The sequence below is a fragment of the Columba livia genome, chromosome 1, assembly GCF_036013475.1.
Source record: "Columba livia isolate bColLiv1 breed racing homer chromosome 1, bColLiv1.pat.W.v2, whole genome shotgun sequence".
NCBI lineage: Eukaryota > Metazoa > Chordata > Aves > Columbiformes > Columbidae > Columba > Columba livia.
Window position 1 is genome coordinate 6,998,246 of NC_088602.1, and position 16,856 is coordinate 7,015,101.

Consider the following 16,856-nt stretch of genomic DNA (forward strand, 5'->3'; position numbering starts at 1 on the left):
TCTGCAATGGATCTAAAGAAAGATTGGTTTGAACTCTGTCTTGCAGAGTGGAATCTCCTGCTATGTGTTAGTGTTTGGTAGTTCACACCATCCAAGTTTTGCCCTCAATTTGTTTCTGAGCACATTTTAAGGTTTAGCCACTCTCCTGGCAGATGTAGTGGCATCCCTGAAGGTATCCAGGAAACAATCTTAAGGCCAAAATCAAGGGTTTTTCTCTCCAGTGACACCATAGGTCACCTAAGTGCATCAATTACCTGTTTGTGTGGCAGTGCAGCTACTCCATCCCTGGCACGGGAGCTAGGTTCTGGGCCTGCTCCTTCCGACATCCCATGAAAGGGCCTAAGGAGGGACCAAATGGGGCAATACAGGCTTTCAAAACTCTTGGCATACTTTTCATTAACAAATCTTTTCACATTTTTATTGTTCATAAGATTAAATCAGAAGAAAACAAAGCCAGGAACAGAACTACAGTTTGGTTTCTGCATAAAGAAGTATCCAGATCACAAAATCAGAGTCTTTTATCTGCTACATTTCTGTATCCCAGAATCTCTGATTTCTAGTTGCAACTCTTCAACATGAAAGATTATAAAGCCCCATAATTATGAACCTCTCTTGGGATATGGATCTCTAGGTTCAAATCTGCCTCACTGTGAAGGGTCTACACCATCTTCTTCCTGGGCAAATGACCAGAGGCATTGCCATACGTGAGGGAAAAATGGCCCACTAGGTATCCGGATAATTTCAGCATGCCCTTACAAAATATGAACAGAACACAGGATATTTTGAAGGCTTTTTCGATGTGCTAGATAAGTTTAAGTGCACATCAGACCAGAGAATTTATGACATTTTGTTTGGGGCTGAGAAGATTGAAATTCCAAGCAAAGAATATATTAATCAATAAAGAATACAATGTTTTCTGAGACATAAGTACTTCACATACTTTAGTCCTAAAACAAATAAGGCTCACATTTGCTTTTAAACTGAGACTGGAGTCATCAGAGCTATAAGACCTTCACAGCTGGTATTGAGTTGGGGATAAAAACACAGTTCTCCAAACACAGAGATGAACTTGGACCTCTTATGGCATGACTGAAAGAAGACCTCCCAGGTAGAGAAACAAAGGACAGAGAAAAGGCCTGACCCTACAAAGAGCAGAGAGCTTGTAAAACACACATGGCACAGCCATATGTTTCTGCATTGGGATATCTGAGGTACCCCTCCTTACGTCAATGCAGAAGTGCTGCTAAAGAATTAATTTATTGTCCCTAAATATTGTCAAAGCCTATCTCTCAAATCTTCACTTCAGAGCCGACAGAAGTGCTTGCCACTCACAAGGGCCTTCTGAGCCTGATTTACTAGACAATTCTCTTCCTCTTTTTCAATTTGGTTAGTATCAACTTAAAGCAGAAAAAAAAACACAAGCAAACAAACAACAAACTCCAACAAAAACCACAAATGCACAAACAAAAAAAACCTACCAAACAACAACAACAAAAATCAAAAAATGAACAAACAAAACCAAACAAAACTAAAAACAAAAACAAAAACAAAACAAAAACAAAAAACAAACAGACAAACAAAACAAATAAATAAATAAAAAAAACCACACGTTAATTAGTCAACACTTACTTGTTGCAATAAGAGTCACCAAAACTAAAGAATACATTTTGGCTCCCTCCCTTGTGGATGTTTCAGGGCTGAATTGGCAGCAAATAATTGATATCTACTGGTATGAGTAGAGCTACTGCTTCTATTCAGGAACTTGAAGTTCCTCCAGGAACTTGTGCTGAATTACTGGCAATGAAATTGTTATTCAGTGACAAATTTGGGATAAACTAAAAATGAGCATACAAAATATTGTTGGAATTTGCCTCATTCTCCTCTCCACTGTCACCAAAATGTTATCTCATCTGTTCAGGTTCATGCACTTCTCATTTTGGGGAGCTGAAGGACTGTTGTGCTAGCTCCCAAATTCAAAGGATTAAATGTGTCAGATTCTTTCAGGGAGGTTGAACATGTTGACTATGAAACATGGTTCAGTGTGTTTCACAAGATTAATATGAATTTAATTGAACCAGCAGAAAATATGGCAGAAGAATAATGCACAGAAGAGCACAGCTGGTAACTCTTATTCTTCTGTGCCTGATCTAATTCTCACTCAAAAGGAGTCTTTCCAATTAGTTTAACAGAAGAAGGATTGGACCCACAGGGTTGAACCAAATTGCAATGAAGTGCCCAGGAAACCTTTGCTAATTTCTGCAAGCAGTAAATAAGCCCTTTATTTAGTATCAATAAAATAGATACTGAAATGGCTTGAATGGTGGACAGGCTTTCTGTTTGTCTATGGAGAAAAACAGATTTTATTCTAGATTTCTCCTTCCAATTGATCAGTTACATGAAAACAAGCACCATTATTCAGAGGTCAATACATTTTGTAACAAAACCTAGCAAAGATAACATTTTAGTCAGAAAGAAAGCATGTTTTTCAAGTTCCAAAGAGAAAAATGTTCCTAAAATTACACAGGTTGATGAAGATCAAAATAAAAATGAAAAATTCTCAATGACACTTCTTTTACACATCCATCATTTTAAAATTAGTTAGAGAAACTATGTTTTGTCTGTCTACCTTTTATCCAGGATGACCTAGAATAATAAGTCTTAACAGAAGCATAAAAGAGGATGATGCCAACTGGAAGGATCAGTGGATGGAAAGCTGGAGTTTGATCTTAACTGTGTCTGATTCATAAAGCCTTTAGCAAGAATCAGTCTGTAACAGTCTGAAATGTCTACAGATCTCTATGTGTCTTCATGGGTCTATTTGCCTAGATTCTTTTTTTAGCCAGTGAAAAGACAGAGGAATTTGTGAAACCTTGGTCATTTGAGCTATTTTTACATAGCTTAGAAAGAGCTGAGTCATACCTGCAAAGTGCCTTATTCTCTTTGATGTCTTAAAGACTTTCTAGACATGCAGCTTAGGTTTAGATATCCATAACAGCAAGGATAAACCCTACTCAAGGTAGACTCCTCACTCTTTCTTTTTGTTCAGCTGTTCAAAACAACAATATATTTAGTTGAAGAGTAACTTTGTCTCATTGGACAATACAGAGGCAATATTCATATACTCCATGCTTTGAAACGGCTGCAGAGAGATTCAGTGGAAGTGTAATTTCTTTCTGCAAGGGTCATTCCACAGTTGTTCCAGTTGTGTCACTTGGACACAGCTGCTGCTATATTTTAAGTTTTCTTCTAACTTTACAATGATCAGAGAACTATGCTGCTTTTCCTCGGGATTCAGCCATATTGGAGTTGTCCATCTTTGCTGTATCACCCTCCTGGAATTGTACAGCTGAGCTCTGCCCATAAATTACCTACAAGCTATGGAGAAGTATGTAATCTCTCATGGCCAGTGCATTTTTTCTTTTGCTCCGCTTTCCAGGAGCACTCACATGAGCTGAGCCCTTCTGCTGGTGGAAAGATACTGTGCCATTCAACTTCCCAGCTACCTCTGCCTCCATTGCCCTATATTACACTTGGTTTTGCTTTCCGAAGCCTTTATCAAAATGGTTGCAGAAATCCCTCCAAAAGCACAAGAGTGTTGACATATATGAAGAATGCCTCGTTAAAGATTAGCTGCACACAGTACAAATCCACATAAGGCAGCATGTACCTTATGAAGTATTCCTATTTCTTAGCTCTGGATGGTTGCAGCATGCTAAGTACCCTATACTGTGTCATAAAAAGGTATAGATCACTCCTGCTGTTCCATTAAAGTTTGTTTTCTTCTTTCCAGCAAAAGAAGCTAAATCCCTCGTCCCTCTGGCTTTTTACCCATATTCATCTTTACCTTAAGCTTTACAGGAAAAGTCATCTTCATTGATCATTAAGACTACATCAGTGGTATTGCCTACAAATTAGAGATGACAGTGATGTAGACCGTGCAAGTGTCTGCTTGTGTTGTACATATGATTAACTGTTATGGTGAGGAAGGAGTTATTCTTTTATCTCTTTCCATATCAAACTGGTTTATAGGAACAGAATCTATTTCTTCAGCCTCTTTCATACCACATCAACTTAAACTTTCCCTGACCACATAATAGACCATTTCCACCTCTAATTTCCGAGATTTATTTGCTGATACCTATGACAAAGGAGGAGCAATGTATGATTGTTAACCAGCTGGATTTCCATGCTAGTCATGTTTGAGCATTTTATTGCTAGATAGCAATATTTTTTAATGAATGTTTGGAAATAACATATGTCTCATCACCTTGCTCTTCATGGGGTGGAACTGTAAACAAAATATTTTATATGAGTACTTGTCATAAAATTTTGAATAAATCAAGTTCCTCTCTTACACTGATTAAACATACTCTTGCCACAGGTTCATCTCAGTGCTTCAGGATGAAGATCCCAGATCAGCCACTATTTGCATAGACTTCACACACAGTCTTAGGCCTCATGTTGTGAAAAATGTGCAACCTTAAACCTACTGAGAATTTTCTGGGGAAGCAGGCCTCATTTATGTAGGCACAGAAATGTACTAGCATGTAGCTCTTGCACTGTAGATGGCTTGGAGAGTGGGTAAAGGAGCTCTTATCTGTTTGCACCCACCTGAAGAGCCATCTGTGATCAGAATTCATGTTCTGGCCTGGCCACTGGGTGGTGGAGCAAATGAAATTCCATTTCAAGGCAATTACAAGATGCCAATGTAGACAAAAGATCCTGATCCAAAGCTCTTTGAAGTCCAAATTCAGCCTCCCTTGGCTTTGATGACATCTGAATCAAAGCTCTATTTCACTGCTTTTACTTAACCCAAGTTCTCTCAGATCCTGAAATTTCCTCATGCAGGTATAGAAAAAGGCATGATTCACCTCTACCAGTACAAACTTTTGTTCCTACTTAGAAACACATCTAAATGATTTTGATTGACCTCTTACAGCTAAAAAGTTAAGAGTTAACTTTGAGGGCTGCCACATTAACTCCAAGTCCAAGAGTGGTAGGTGTATCTTGGTTTAGTTTGTGCAAAGTCAATACTTGAAAAGTCTTACAGTTTTTGCTGGGGCAGATTCAACCCATTTAACTTTAGCCATATATCTAAGGAAACTAATCACTATAGGTTCCACACATAAGCAACTGATCAAAATAAGTCTCTCTAGATGGCAATGAAGACATGTTAAGATACTAATTCCCTACTGAGGGTTCCTATCTGTCTACGTTAACTATATGAGGTACGGACAGTGATGACATTTCTTAATGTAAGCACTCCAAGCTGAAACCCAAATTTTTGTTGGACAGTCTTGGCTGTAATGTTAGACTCATCATTGGCAGACATTATGCAGGATTCAAGCTGTTTCTGTTCTGAGAGAGCAGGAACTAGGGTTTGGACTGAAAAAAAAAAAAACATTCAAAATCAAGTAATATGTGATACATTCCTTCAGAACACTAGGAAATAGTTTATGGCTATGTGTCTTCTATCCTAAAGCAACCTCCCAGGGAACTCCACAACTAGGGAGTGCCATAGAGAATTCTGAATTCTCAATAGTGGAAAAGAACATAGACTGTCATAGCATACATATCCCCTGAGAATAAGGTCTGCAGAGAAGCGTAGGGCAAGACACCCTGTCTGCAACTCACAGGAAGCTCAGCAGGACAATTTAACATTGGTCTTTTTCAATTTTTATGTCTTTTACTGTTTGTCTCATATGTGAAATATTCTGCCACTTTTTCATTGTATTTTAATTCTTGCCATGAGCTGTACGTCTATGCTGAGAGAATCCTTGCTGTCAATTTCATCAAAAGGATTTCTGCAGCAAAAGAAACATTTCTGTTGTTCCTTACTCCCACTCAAAGCATTAACAAGAGCAGAATAACGGATTCCTATGTACGTGCAATGCCGTTCTTCCTATAAAAATGTATATACAGTACAGTGCTTCTAGCTTGCTAACAGCTACAACTGGTTTTATATTGATATCTTAATATGTCCTCAGCATTTTTCATCAATTCTCAGCAACAAGCTGTGTCCTACACTTACGTTGTTACATTTTGACCTCCACTGAGAGCAGAGTAATGTGAAGTGCAAAGAAGATGTAAAGCTCTGCTATGTCCTTTTTTACATTAAAATCCCTTTGCAATGCTGCCAAAAATCTAAGGAAAATGCAGGAAACCGGATATTGGAAGACTATAAATTCATGGACAAGAAAGAGGGAAAGAAACTATATGTTTCCTGTACTTTATTCTTAACTCTTTTCCTTAATCACGTCTAGAATTCTGATATTTGTGATGTTTCAATGTTGCATATAGGTTAACTGTAGGAAATTCAAGAGCAAACATATCAGGGTAAGAACAGGTGGATATGTCATTTATTTAATCCCCAGCTATGCAATTTAGAACATGAATGAATACCTATCAAAATTAGTATCAGTAAGTGTTTGCTAATTCGAAGTAAAGATGGAAAACCCTACAACTTGTTTTCTTTCCACATTAACTACAGAAACATAAACCCAAGGAACTTAAATTGAGGAAACACCAAACTGGTTTTCCTAGTAATTTCCTATGGCATCCCACACTCTGTTCACTAAAGGTTTCTAAAGCCACCATGTTCTATACATTTGAAAAAAATAAACTTCTAAGCCCCTCAGATAGACCAATCTGTTGGAAACCAAAATCTCTCCTTGTGGTTGGTAACCCTGGCCTGGGTAACATCTGAGGAATTCTGAGAAGCTTTGCATTTTCCCCACTGAATTTTTCTATTTCCCAAATCTTCCCTGTTTTCACTCCATTAAATTATTATACTTAGACTACTTGAAGTAGAAGAAAGAAACATGTCCCTAATGTGTTTGCCTAAGATATTAGTTCTATTTTTCCTCAAAGTTTCGGAAGTTTGGTTTTTTGTTTGTTTTTTGGTTGGTTGGTTGGTATTTTTATAGTGGGCATCAGCATCTCTTCATCATGTTGTTAAGAATGTACATTAAAATACATTAAATACATGAAAATGCATTAAAAACTACATATTTAGGACACTTGAGTGATAATGGGGTGATAAAAAAGATGTTCAAGGAAGGTAGGGCAGTCTAGCTTCACTGTCATAAGTACAGCTGTACTGATTTGTATCAGCTAAGGAACTGGACTACTACCAAGCACGACACGTATTTAATATGTATGTGGTCAAAACACCACCTTGTACCAACCACCACAATGTTTGTATTCCAGTGGATACGTATGTAGTTCTTACTTGATTGCACAACAGTCATACCAGCTCACAATATTTCAGCAGACTTTATGACTGGATGCTTATCATTAATTTGAAATTATATGCAGTATGTTTGAGTTTTAAGTTGCTGACGATTCAACTCAGGTTTTGTACTTCTGTTGTTATTGCAAGGGGAATGAGAGAAAAATCAACAGACCCTATTTCAGCAGGAAACAGAAATATTTTTCTGCTCACTAAACTGTGCTTATACGAACAGTCTGGTGTGGCTGTGAAACTTATAACCGACAATAATAAGTAAGCTTTGTTGCCAGAATTCCACATCAAAGTCAAAGAATAGGATTCATGAAGCTAACAATTTTCAGAGCACTCCATCTGCTCTTGGATGAATGGTATAAATGACCTTTCAGGGAGACTCCTGTGACTCTGTTACAATCACACCAGCCAGAGAACATTTCTCCTGTATCTGAGTTGAGAAATATCAGGTTACTGCCTAATCCTGACCTATCATTAATCACCGCAGAGTCAGCCACAGGAAAAAAATATCAGCAATCAGATAGAAAAGTCTGGAAGGAAAGAGGCTCCATTGCCTGACAGAAGCAGAAGTAAGTGCTCTGGCAGGCTGTTCAGATTTGGAAAGCCCTCTTTGTCTATCCATGCTCTCACAGCAAAGAAGATCAATAGAAAAAAATCAAATGCATTATCTTTGTTTACATCCTAGGCACAACAGTGTGAAAATCCTCACCAGGCTGAGGAGACTGACGGTGTGTGATGGATGCCCTGTTTAAATGATGCCTTTGAAAGCTTTCACAATGCTCTGACAGAGGACTCACTGGAGAATAAATGACTTTCCTTTAAATTACAAGAGCCTGGGTTGGGAAGATAGACAGTGCGAATGTCGCACTATGAATTCAATATATTCAGCTGCTTCTGGTGCTAAAGAGCAATTGTTAGTAATGAAAACACATCCAAGATTGTCTTTGACCCAAGGAAGTTTTGGCTATCAGTAATAAGAAAGCTACAATGTTTTATTTTGATTTTTTTTTCCTACTTACAGAATATGCTTGCAATAAACAATAGAAATGTTCTTGAGGCTTGAATTTGCTATGCTGGCAATCCATATAAAAATAATACATAAAAATCCAATGAAAGCACTCAAGTGTGCATTCTGTATTATTCTTAAGTGCATATTGAGAGTGTGTGAGTATAGCTATTTGGTATATTAAATGTGTTATGAAGGTTTGCAATAATAGGTGAAATATCTGGAGATGGCAATATTACATAAATATAGCTTTTATTTAGATAAAGTACCTATATTTCATGCAAAGTATGTGTAGTTATTGGCAAAGAAAAGTTTATTCTTTTTGTAAAATGTGCACACTCATGCTCTTCCCCATGTATTACCAAGTTAAGAGTAAAAAAAACCTCTTTAAAATAAAGTAGAAGGACTGGCAGAAACACTCACTCTTGTGTGTCTCTGGAGGATAAGTAAACCCATACTAAGCAAGCAAATCTAATTGACTTCCAGGCTGGACTTAGATACACCCGACTCCAGTTTGCCAGGTACAACACCTGGAAAACTAATTTCAACCACCATGCAAGGGTCAAGATAAAAAGTCTAATAAGAAGCTGAGGCCTAAACATGAAACTTTTGGTAGCATATTTATGCTTCTTGCTGAGGTGGCTACATATTGTTCAAAGATGTTATACTGAACAACCACAGTAGAAACAATGTCTCATGCTATAGTCGCTTTCCAAACATCAAACTCAGTAAAGGACTGTGACAGACATCACTATTGAGAAGACACCAAGTCAAATAGAAATTAGTTACTTTCAAGACTCCCTAAACTCTCTAGGTTCTCTTAGATTTCTATTTAATCATCAAAACAATCCGTATTTTCAAATCTCTACATTTTTTTGCCAAAGGTAACTTGCTAGTATTGCACCTCACTGAAAGATTTAGAAGTTCTTCTAGAGCACCATAATCTGTGCAACAAATATCCACATGCTGTTCCTATCATGTATCACGCTGATTGTCATTTTACATAAGGGAAACCAAGGAAGAAAGACATGGACAACTCGTAGGCTTTATATAAAATAAAAAAAATACTAGTTCAAAATGTAAAAAAAAAAGAATAATTACACAGAGTGGCAGACCACTCAGCATTAAGGTGAGCTTATGCCTTTGTAATCTTATGGAAAGAGGAACAAACTACAGTGTCCTGAGGTTGTTTTAGTGCCAAATCACAATGTGCAAACCAAGGTTTCTATGTTCACTTTTTGTTGGATTTTCATTGTTTGCCCAAATGAGTTACTCAGAATCACCACAGGAAGATGTCATAGTAGGAAACCCAAGGGGAATGAGAGTTTCCTTTTTTTTTTTCTTTTCTTTTTCCCCACTTTCTATCATGGATTTAGATTAAAAAAATACATAAGTCAAAATTTGGCTAAAGAATGTCAAAGTGCTCTATGGAAAATGAATATTAGGTACCCAAGAATGATGGAGATTCAGCCTTTCCTTTGACCTGCCTTTATTTCCTTCCTCTTACAGTTTGAGAGACTCCAGGTGTCTGCTTTCTGTGTAATCCCTTCTCTGCATGGAGAAGAAGTTCACTGAGTAGACTGATGGAGCTCTTGCTGTTGTACTGTTTTTGTGTAACCTGTAATTTTGAAATATGACTGGTGAAAATAACTGAATTTAATTCAGTTTATACATTCTGTGGCCAGTAATCAAAGACTTAGTAAATGAGACTTTTTTTTCTTCTAATCACTTTGTACCTTGCCTGAAACCATGCAAGCAAGAATAAAAATGTTTAGTGGATTTTAGAAATACTATGAATATACCAGAATATCTGAATATTTTTTAAAATGTCGGTGTAAGTGGGTAAAATCTCACTTCATCATAAAACTCACAAACAATCATCAGTCACTGACTTTATATATGCTAATAATCTTATTCGGTTCAGTTACACATGTCAGGGTGCACTTAAGTCCAGAAATTCACCTCAGCCAAACACATGCCTTGAACACCAGAAATGTTTTCCTGAGCTTCAGTTTTCACTTAGGTCACAGAATAGACAAGAACCTTGATCCCAAATTTAAAATTCTCTGTTGAATCTCACAGCTCACTTTAAAGTTGATATCAGCACTCTCAGCCAACATATGAGTAAGCTTAACTACATGATGTGCTGACTCTGGCAACCCTTTATACCTTCCTATTCTGATAGAGTTATTGAAAATAGAATTGGGTTGTCTCTACTTTAATCAAGGGTGAAAGTAAGACAAGTTGGAAAGGAGTGGGAATGAGCTGTGTTGTTTGTTGACTACTGCAAATCCTGCTCCATAATTATATTTCTTTCTATGGTAGTTATTTGAATTCACTTAGTAGTCAGAGCTCATAGTTTCTAAAAATATATTAAAAACATACCATTGAAGGTAATAGGCTGTTAATAAAATATAAATCTGCTGGCTTTTAAGGCTCATGGACAGCAAAACAGACAATTATTGCTCTGAATGTTCCACTGAAAAATAAAAAGCTGTTGTCTTTGGAAGTATTTGCTTAAATCATATTATTTGGATTGCTCAGAATTCACAGCACTGTGTTATTGGAAAAGGGTTTGGTTTTTTTTCAGCAGCAGAGAATTGAAAAGTTTTTAGTCCTGAATTATGGAAGAGGAAAAAAAAAAGCCTTCCATCAAGCAACACAGTTTAATGATCTTAGATGATGGTCTGACTAGACCATATGCCTTTTCTAGCTCACTGTGATGCTGTGATCACAGTTGTGTTAGCCAGTAAGTGTCTTTGCAAAATAGTTTGTGAGAATTTAAGCATGAGATTAAGGAAAAAAATGAGGAAATTAAGGTTACCAATAAGGTATTTGGTCTCAGTTTGCTTTTCTCATCTATTGGCCAATACAATGTCAGCAAGGCATATGGTACTTAGGGTTGAGAAACCAAGTGATGTTTGGATATGAGGAACTGGCAACTTGAATTTTCACTGAGATTTGTTTCAGAGTGTGTTAAAGCCACCACAAACTGAAAAAGCAGATGTATAATATTTCTTCATATGCAAGCGGTATCCCTAGTTTGCTTAAAATAATCTCTAAAAATACTCTTTTCAAATGCAGTATTTGCGAATGAGGAGCCATGTCAAGGGTATTTCCACCCTGAGAATTCTTGTATACCACTGTTTCTCTGTATATTAATGAGTATAACAGGACAGATTTATAATAGAGTGCTACATTGTCAAATGCTTTATAGAGTATGACATTATAAGTGTCAACATGATAATAGTAAGATGGGAATAGTAGTATAGTTAAGAGTGATCAAAATCAATAATTATACATGACTGTGTGGATGCATCATAAAAGCAGGGAGTTCATAATGGTTGCCTTTCCATGCCAAAATGAAAATAAACCAGAGACCAGAAGATGCACAGCTATTTTAGGGTCTAACATCAACATCCAAGCAATCTACTTTGGTATTGGAGAGCTGCCTACAGCAAAGGCCAGACTGAAAGATCTTTATGGACAATGGGATTCATTCTTTTGGCTTATATGATTAAAAAGAGAAACAAAATGTGAGACAGTCTACACCAATTTCATTCTCAAGTCAATCTTAACATTCAAATTCTCATTCCAATGATGCATTTGCCAGCCTACAGAGACAGTAGAGGCAAAATAAGTCTTTGTTTCCTCCCTAATTAAAAATTCGTTGTGTCTGCCACCATAGTTCATTGTCATGGCACAGAGCATTGACCTTGTGAAGTGCAGAGGAATTGTTCAAAACCTTTTTGTGATTAGCCTCTATTAATTGCATGATGTAGTCTTTAAGAAAAGTTATTTAGAATCCCAGAAATATAAATTTGCAAAATTTAGGATGTAGATCTCTGCAATTGATAAGTTACTGTTAAAAAGTCCCCATAAGCACAACAGTGCATGTAATATTTTTGTAATATGTGCAATTTTTACATATGCAATCTAAGTTTTACATATATTCATAAGATATGTAATATGTGACGTTTTTTGAAAAAAAAAAAAAAAAAAAAAAGTAACATCCCATGTTTCTATTTTTACATGGCCAAAACACAGGTCTTAAAGTATAATGACTTCTTGTGAAAACGCTGCTTATTAGGACCCCTACCAGCAATAATTTTAATCACAATCTTAATCTAAATGCAGGAACAATGTCAGTATTTGCTGACGCAAAGTTGCATGTACACACATTTTGCTGAATATGCATCACATTTTTCAATTCTCCGTCAGGGATCTAACACTCATTTGGAGGACAGAATATCCTAAGGTGTCCAATGGTCTAAACTAACTTTCATTTTAACAGGTATATTCACGCACTTAAATTCAACCAAATTTCACCTCAGGAGTGAGGCCTTGTAGAAAAATCACTTCAGTGGGTTAACTTTGGAATAATAGAAGATATCTTCAGTTTGCAGGGGCCCTTTTTCTTAATATGGGATGGTTATAATTAAACTTCCACAGGTAATTGTTTCATTCCATTTCCTCCATCTCACTACTGCCCTTAGATAAATTGAAGGTCTCTTTGCATATGAGTTTAGAATTCAAACACAGTGAAAGCTGAGAAATCTTTTCTCTCTGGTGCATAAAAATGGATGAATGATATTCATCCACTGCCTTCAACATTAATTTTAGGATGAATTTAGAACACAGAAACTCAGTTCTATTTGTCTATATATGTCACACTCTTGACTCTGGTTTCCTAAAATCTGTGCAGAAAAATTCTTCTTATGCAGAACTCCTGTGAAAAATGACATTCACAGCTATTCCACTTATAGTGCCAAAATAAATAAAAAATATTTTCCTCACTGAAGAGTTCAAAGCAGAATTGCAAATATCCTGTACAGAACTACACAAATGAAACTGTTCAGTTCAGAGTCTACCATTGGTATTTCTGTCTTTGCATCTGGGCAGGAGCTGTTAATGTTTGTTTAATTATTACTTACATTATAATATAGTCCACAGAGAAAAATTAATTGCAAAATGCATCCATCTTACAGGGAAAGTAATATCAGCTCAGATAAAAGCTGAAGTTTTTCCAATTGAAGCTGCTGTCAGTAAAGTGCAGAATGTGATTGCAAATGCAAAATGGCAGTTTAACTTTAGCTCTCCTGCAAATACACCATAGATTGGATATGTGAACACCATCTGTCCAAATACTGGTCAAACTGATCTTTTAAATAATTATATAGATTTAGACACAGCCACTATGACATGCAGTGTAATCTTGCTTCAAGGTTCTTTGAAGACAAGCAAAATCTCTGTTTATCCACTGAGGAGTAATTCATGAGTCACTTTCTGAGTATTTATTTAACCCACTAGCATTGCATTCATTGGTTGCACATCTGAACATGGACTCAACAAAGCTGAAATAAGAAGAGAATCAGAATTATATTCATAATCCTTTTAAACTGTAATCCCATTTTAGTCCCAAGAAAGAACAGGGTCCATGTTCAGATGTTATTAATTGTCCAGTCCAAGTGTTCATATTGCCATTTTGACATTATAAATATGGTATGATTATTTAGCAGATTTACTAATTTTTAGTCAATTGTCTTCTAAAGAAAACAAGTTACTGGACCAAATGAAAAGTTATTGGTTATTTTAACCTCAAAAATGTTCAGAAACAGTCATGAAAAGTAGGGCCTAGCTTTTTATAGGAAAGTAACAAGCTGATTGATGTTATTACTTTTAAAATCTTCTGATGTTGATTAAGAAAATAATTTTAAAGATATTCTAGAGAGAACGTAGGCATGCGTTTAATTACTTTTCTAAATACAGACCTTGTTTCCAAAGGGCTTCACACCATTTACTACTTGTTGTTCATCTGTTACCTTGATTATGTTATTAAAAAGATCAAGATGTAATGCTGAGGTTACTTTTTGTTCACCAACATTTTAAGGCTTATAGTGTATACATTGCTATTCTATATTGTCATGACGTTGAAGTAGTATTGCACATCTTCCTTCCCAATACAACTATGCTATTTTTGTGGAAATAAATTAACACTAATAGCCTGGGCATAACCTCCATCCTTATGCATAATTTCTATGGCTCCATAATTAATAGCTGTGTCTGAGACACAATTTAGTCATTCTAAGTAATGAGATTTTTCTTAAGAAAAATGTGTTTCATCTCACACCAATGCATGGGTTATTTGGAGGTATTTGTTCCTTTTAAATGACCAGTATGTAAAAATATTTCATAAGCACCATCTTTTTGTATCCTTTTAAGATTGTTTTTATATACTTGTTTTCATGTGTGATGGTTCCATTTTTCTTTTGTTGGTTATTCTCTCTTTTATTGCAAATAAAAATATGTTTGGATAAACTACACATTAAGTTGTTTATTGCTGCTTAAATATGCTGGGGGTTTAAAAAGAACATACCCTGCAGCAATTCTTATTCAAATTAGGTGAAGATTCCACCTCTTGTTAAATTATGTACTTTATTTCTTCCATACCAGCATCCTGCAGCACAAACAATAAACAGAATGACCCTGGAACTCAGGAGAGGTTTTGCTGTATTGTAGCTGGTGTTCATTGACATAGATCCAGCAAGCATGAAACTATATTTGTTTACAGGTCATGAAGGCTGAAAACACTGCTGAATTCTTTATTTTCAGCCCATTCTTTCATTTATAATTCCTGATATGAAAATGCCCCCTGGGATGGTACCTGTCTGAGGCACAGGGGCAATATAGAGAGTAATAAATAAGGCAAACTGCAGAAAGTCCTTTGACCTGAGGCCACTTGGTGTGGTACAGCTTACGTAAATTTATCTAAAATCAGGGATGCCTCTTTCCTGGTTTATGGGAATAGTTATTGCCCCTGGATTGTGCTTGAAGAAGTGGTGAGAGCCTATTACTCGTCATCAGCTAAAACCATGCGGAAAGCATGCTAATAATTAAACAGTATGAACAATCACAGGCGAGTGTTCACACCCCACTCATGTTTTATTAATTAGAAAGGAAGTTAGTAAAAGATTTCGGGTTAGGAGCCTGACATGCTAGGGTAGCAATAACAGTTATTCCTGCCCCGAAGACCACAAGGCTGAATGTGAATGTGGTTGGTTTCCCAGTGCAGGAGCTGCAGATCCTTCTTCACTTGCAGGAGAGAGAAAAGGCAGGAATGCATATGCTGTCTGCTGAGGAAGTATAAATACTATGTCTCCAAAGGGACATAACTACATTACAGTCTTGAACAGAACAGTTTACTGCAAATTTTATGAGCAGTGGAGTATACATGCATGAGGAGTGACTAAAGTCACTTGGTTTGTTCAGCCTGGAGGAGACTAAGAGGAGACCTCATCATGGTCCACAGCTTCCTCACAAGTGGAGGAGGAGGGGCAAGCGCCGATCTTTTCTCTTCAGTGACCAATGACAGAACCTGAGGGAATGGCAGGAAGATGTGCCAGGGGTGATATAGGTTGGGCATTAGGAAAAGGTTCTTCACCCAGAGGGTGCTGGACACTGGAACAGGCTCCCCAGGGAGGTGTCACGGCCCCAAGCCTGACAGTGTTCAAGAAGAGACTGGACAATGTACTCATGACGCACCGAAACAACTTTACAACCTATAAAGTCATAAAACTTTACAACTCACAAGGTTAAAAAGCAGATATGTTTATTCAACGTCAGGCGCAAGGGGATCGTTCCACCATTCATGCGCACCTTCTAACAATAAGAGGTGTGTTTAAATACAGTAAGCTGTTACTTATTAATAATAACCCCAGGAACGCCTATACATGTTCATAACCTTTCCCCGCTTCTTATTAAAATGAGTCCCAGGTAGTCATTTCCATAGCCTCCTCCTTGACCCCTCCCTGTTGCACCTGCACAGTGCCATCTGGTGGTCTTGAGGAGGGGTCGTTGGGGTTCTTTGGATGAAGGCTCCTTCAGCTTCATCACAGCCAACTTTTTACCTTTGGCTCATTATGTTGAATTGACTGGAAGCCAAGCTGCCAAGTCAATTGAAACCAGACTGGTTCCCCACCTTCTGCTGTAAATCTTTGTTATCTCGTCTCCTCAAGTTTACAGCTAGGTGCTGTAAAACTTCTTATCTTGGCATTCAATGGGGTTCTGTCTTTTCTTAACATAATTGTTTACATAAAGCTCTAAACTAGGCACCCTTAAAGTGTTATTTAGTTAGTTCCCTCTATCACTCAGACACATGGAGTGAACTGTGGGGTTGTTCTATGCAGGGACAGGAGTTGGACTCGATGATCCTTGTGGGTCCCTTCCAACTCAGGACATTCCATGTGTCTATGATTCTATACATGTTCTATATTTTTTTTTTTCTCCAAAGGCACATCTGAAAAAAATTTTCTGCTTGGAAACTAGTATAACTATAGTTATGGTGAATCAATCTCTGGTCACTGTCACTTAGAAAATACTGTCACTTAGAAAATATTGGTTTAGCTTATATGAACTGTAAAAATTTTGTGACTAGTGATTGGGGTTAGTTGCTGGGTTTGCACCACAAACATGCGAACATTTAAGCACTTTCTGAAAAGTAAATTGTGCCTGTGGGAAGTGACTGTTGGGTCACTGAAATCACCAATCACTTTGGAAAATGTCAAACAATAAGTAGAGCTAACTAACACAAAGTATTTGTACATAATC